Consider the following 5,710-nt stretch of genomic DNA (forward strand, 5'->3'; position numbering starts at 1 on the left):
GTGAGTTGCTCAAGAAGGGCAAGGCTCCTCATTTTAGAGAGGATGATCAGGGTACCTTGTGGTACAAGAACCGGATCTGTGTGCCCGATGTGAATGATCTCCGGAAGTTGATTCTGAGTGAGGCCCTTGATACAGCTTACTCTATTCATCCGGGCAGCACAAAGATGTATTATGATCTCAAGGAATGTTTCTGGTGGTATGGGATGAAGCGTTTAGTGGCAGAGTACGTGACTATTTGTGACACCTGTCAGCGTGTCAAGGCTGAGCATCAGAGGCCAGCAGGTCTGTTACAGCCTTTGAAGATTCCAGAGTGGAAATGGGAGGAAATCACTATGGACTTCATTGTTGGATTGCCTCGTACTCAGAAAGGGTACAACTCCATTTGGGTAGTAGTGGATCGATTGACGAAGGTTGCTCACTTCATTCCAGTGAACACTACTTACTCCGGCGCTAGACTTGCAGAGTTGTACATCTCTCGGATTGTCTACTTGCATGGTGTGCCCAAGAAGATCATATCTGACAGAGGGTCTCAGTTCACTTCTCGATTCTGGGAGCAGCTCCATGATTCGCTGGATACGAAGCTGCGTTTCAGTACGGCTTATCACCCTCAGACAGATGGGCAGACAGAGAGAACCAACCAAGTGTTGGAGGATATGCTGAGAGCTTGTGCCATTCAGTACGGTACTAGTTGGAATAAGTGCCTGTCTTATGCTGAGTTCTCATATAACAACAGCTATCAGGCCAGTCTGAAGAAGTCCCCCTTTGAGGCATTGTATGGCAGAAAATGTAGGACTCCTCTCTATTGGGATCAGATTGGTGAGAAGCAGTTCTTTGGCCCTGAGATCATAGATGATGCAGAGCAGATGGTTCAGGCTGTGCGAGAAAATCTGAGGATCGCACAGAGCAGACAAAAGAGCTATGCAGATGGCAAACGGAGAGACCTGACTTTCAGTGTTGGTGATCATGTATACCTGAAGGTGTCTCCGATGAGAGGAATCCGCAGGTTTAATGTCAAGGGGAAGTTAGCACCTCGGTATGTTGGTCCATTCAAGGTGCTAGAGAGGAAAGGCGAAGTTCCTTATCGCCTGGAGTTGCCCACCAGCCTCTCAGGAGTTTGTGATGTCTTCCATATATCTCAGCTGAAGAGGTGTCTGCGAGTATCCGAGGAGCATGCACCACTGGATGGAGTAGATGTCCCGGAAGATCTGACTTATACTGAGCATCTGGTGAAGATTCTGGAGACATCAGAAAGGGTTACTCGGAACAAGCGCATCAAGATGTGCAGAGTTCAGTGGAGTCACCACAGTAAAGCTGAGGCCACATGGGAGCGAGAAGATGAGCTGAGGAAGACCTATCCAGATCTCTTTGCTAGCCAGCCCAGCTAAATCTCGGGGACGAGATTTCTTTAAGGGGGTAGGGTCTGTAACACCCTAATTTAAATTTCAGCATTTAATAATAAATTTAATTGGCTTTATTTAATTTTCTAAGGTTTATTGTGTTTAGCCTTTGCATTTAATTTAATTTTGTTTCACAAGTAATTAAAACTTGTCTAGGTTTAAAAATTTGTTGTGCATTCATGCTGGTGCCTAATTTTATTTGAGTGAGTGTGTGTTGAATTCAAATCTGAATTTGAATTCATTTGTGTTTAGTTTGGTTTAGAAATAGAAAATTGAGAAATAGAAAGAAAAACCCTAACCAACCCAACCCGGCCGGCCCACTTCTCCCTCTACCCAGCCAGCCCAGCTTCTGTCCCCGCGCTGGCCCAGCGCCATCCCCCGTTTCCCCGCTCCGGCCCACCCGCTCGCGCTCGCCCCGCCACCGACACGCCGAGCCCGCTCGTCAGGGTCGCCTTCCTCCTCCTCCCGTATCCCCCATGCGCTCAACGGAAACCGCCGCAGATCTCGCTGAGATCACGCCCTGGGCACGCACGCCCAAATCCCCGGGCTCGTGCCTTCTTAAACACCCTAGCCACACCCCAGGAACCCCAATTCCCCATCCCGCCACCTCCCCACAAACCATAGCCGCCGCCTACCTTTGCTCCGCCGCGCAGAGCACTTGCACCGCCGCAGACCAGCCACGCCACCGTTCCCTGGCCCCTGCAAAGCCCCGCCGTGACGCCAGGAGCCTCACCAAGCCCGCTGCTCCCAATTCAAGCCCTGTAACACTGGGTATTGCTCCGGATCACGACATCGGTGAGTTCACTGCGCCACCGAAATTACTCACCGCCGTGCAACACCCGGCCATCCTGACCCCCATGTATCCCTCACAGGAGCCCTACACGTCGATCCGCACCGCCCTGACGCCCGGAGGCCCCTTCTTCGACCCCGGCCACGAGCTCCGCCCCACCTTCGCCGCCGGTCCTCGCCGACGTCCGCCCTGCGCCGCCTCTTCGACCTCTCTGTGCCCTTGGTACGGTTCGGCCTGTTTCCCTAATGTCTTTGCGCCCTAGTCCGTGCCCAGTAGACCACCAGGACCACCGGGCGGCCGCGCTCCGGCGAGCGCCGCCACGGAAGGCCGCCGCCGTAGCTGCACGCCCCGACCTGAGCCTCCTCGTGTCCCTATTAGGCCATGGGCGGACTACACATGGCGCGTAGTCCCTCCTAGATTGAAGCCGCGACGAAATCAAGCATGGGAACCCCAGAATCGCAGCACTCCGGCGATCTTCCGCCGCGGAGCAGAGTCGCCGGCGCGTTCCGCCGCCGCCGCCGCCCGCGAAGCAGCCCAGCCGTCCGATCCGAAGTCTACGGCCGTGAGTAGATCAACTTACCCATTAGATCCAGACCGTCAGATCCCGATCCTACGGCCGAGATCCAAAGATAACGGTTCGGCTTGGATCTTTTTCTAAAGAGACCCCCATCTTTATCGAAATCGACCCGCAGTCCGATCTTATTCAAAAGTATTTACGTCAAGGTCCTGTTTTTAACGTTTTAATCCTTGAGCTTCTTTAAAATAGAACCCGCCGTCCTGCTCTGGTAGATTTGTGAGTTAGACCCCGGATCTAGCTGTTAATTATGTTTAGGCCCTCGGTTTTTGCAGAAAAGCCCCTGGAACCTTAGATTTCTTGCAGTTTAGTCCCTGAACCTTGTTTTTAGCCTAGAAAATGCGTTTTAGCTCCGTTTTAAGCGTTCTTTATATCCACGCGATCGTTGTAACGTGTAGAATAGTTTTAGACTAGTTTAGTGTGCTGTTTTTGTGTATTGATGTACTATTTCTTAGCCTTTGTTAGTGTTTGCTTGTATGCTTATTGTTGTGCCTCGTTTTGGCCATGTGTTCGTGAGTAGACGTTGAGCTACCGGAGGAGCCTCAGTGCCAGGAGCAGCCGTCTTCCGAGCACTTTGAGCAGCAGCAGGAGCAGTACGAGGAAGGCAAGTGTAACCTGAACAACCTATCACCTTTAAATACATTTTCATACTGCATTCTAATACTGTATGCCTATAAGGACTTTCCTAGCCACTTTATATCCTTTATATATACCTTTGGGTTGCATTTTGGTTAGTTGTGATAGGTTGCTGTGCTATAACACATTCTGGTCCTTTTTAATTAAATTGATTAATGGTTTACTTGAACTTAATTCTGAGAGTGGCCCTCTGTGTGGATGAGTGGCTCACGTCTCGTTAAAAGATGGTTTTTGTAGAAACATGGTTTAGGGGGCCAGCACGGTGCTTAGTGCTTGGTTGGCCACTCTCCATAAGGACCGGTTCATAGAGCGACAACCTGGGACAACAGCGCTACCACAAGGCTAGAATGGGATAGACTTGGCTTACTAATTAGGTCTTTTTGGTTTGGAGTAACTTACCTGCGGGACAAGAGTAGTAAGCTTCAATGGTCCCTGCTCCTCCGGCTTGGTCTGTGCTAGGATTGCGCTCCAGTGCTTGTACCCCTGGAGGTGGGCCCCATCGTCGCTGACTTAACTCTCGCGGTTACGCCTTACCAACGAGATTCTTTGTGACGGCCTCGTAGTGAGTCGCTAGTCATCTCACCTAAGGAAGTGTGATGAACCTCTAGCGTAGCTCACGACTTGTGGATAAAGATGTGCAACCTCTACAGAGTGTAAAACTGGTATACTAGCCGTGCTCATGGTCATGAGCGGCCCAGATCCTCCTTTTGATTAGTGGGGTTATCTCCTTCCGACGAGGGAGGTGCCTCTTAGGGTTACCTTGGTGGCTTTGGTTTGGATTCTCAGTAGTAACATGTTTAATCTTGATTAATTACTATGTAACTGGGTTTATGGTAATTCATCAACTTGTAGTAAATAGCTTTAATAAAATTTTGCCAACACTTAAAAGCTAATGCAGTTGAGTCAGCCAACCCTAGAGCCTCATAGTTTGTGTTATACTTGTTGAGTACAAGTTGTGTACTCACTCTTGCCTCTTCTCTACTTTTTCCTCTTGGATACGCTTCTACTGCTCAGTTCCTGCCGAGGCGAGGGAGTTCACCTAGAGCTACCAGGAGTACGAGGACTTCTAGGCGTTCGTCTCCCAGTCGACGTCCCTGTGGCGCCCTGCTCAGCTTCGGAGAGTTCTTTTATCGTATTTGTACTTCGCTTCCGCTGTATCAGACATTTTTGTCATTAATGTAATAAATACATTCGTAATCGCTTTATTATATCTTTTTACGTGATATGTGCTATGATATACTGTTCATTCTGTTGTATATACGTGTGACTTGATCCTGGCACGTATATGATTGCTCGGTTTATGTTCTTTTATAAACCGGGTGTTACACGGTACCACGAAAGCCAGCTTGCCGGATTCGCCGACTTGCAGTTTCTGGGGACGACTCTAATGGAAACGTGCTGTTTTTGGACGATATCGATATTAAAACTGCTATCGCTAAGTCCACGGGAACCGGACGCGGTACCAAGAAAGCCGGCTTGCCGGATTCGCCGACTTGCGGTTTCTGGGTACGACTCTAATGGAAATGGGCTGTTTTTGGGCGATGTCAACATGGAAACTGCTATCGTTTGAGACAAGAACTGGACGCGGGAAAACGACCCCGGCATGTCCCCGACTCGCCGACTTGCTGTTTTCATGGTGTTTTGGTGCGAAAACAGCACCAAAACACCAGTTTTGGGGCTCCCAGGCCAAATCCAGAAATTGTGCGCTCAGTAGGTCCAAAAATCCCCAGAACTCCTGGAGGTATGAATTTCCCTCGGGTATATTGGGGGGAAGGGATGCGTAGACCGTGAAACTAGGGAAACGAGTTTCTCTTCATAAGAGACACCTGCTATCACCTAATATGTGGGATATCGAAAAACCCAACTCCCCCCCCCCGTGGATAGGTGCCACGGGTAGCCAATTTGTCTCGTTGCTTAAGCTCCCTGGATAGACATGGCTAGTGAAGCTGTAGCTCACTACGGTTGTAGCTAGTTGTTTCTTGTTGTTGGGTTAACTAGGCTCGAGGCAAAGCTAGAATCGCAGTCGGCTTGGCGCAGTCGACTGTTCAAAGGAGGGATGTAGCCTTTAATGTGGGAAGAACGGAACGACTTGTGGTACGCGGGACATTGACCTGTTGCCTTGGAATTCTGCCATCAGTTAGGATTTCCATGAGTTTCGGCATTTGCCCGCTCATGTGGTTCGTTCGCTCACAACAGTGCTGCCATGACCCTAGCTCACCATGGCCGGCCATGGCTCCTACGGCCCTTTTGCGGCTGTAGCTGGCTATGGCTTGTTCGTGGGCTTACTCTGGTTGCGGCTGTGCAGTTGCCATG

The sequence above is a fragment of the Panicum virgatum genome, chromosome 4K (assembly GCF_016808335.1).
Source record: "Panicum virgatum strain AP13 chromosome 4K, P.virgatum_v5, whole genome shotgun sequence".
Lineage (NCBI taxonomy): Eukaryota > Viridiplantae > Streptophyta > Magnoliopsida > Poales > Poaceae > Panicum > Panicum virgatum.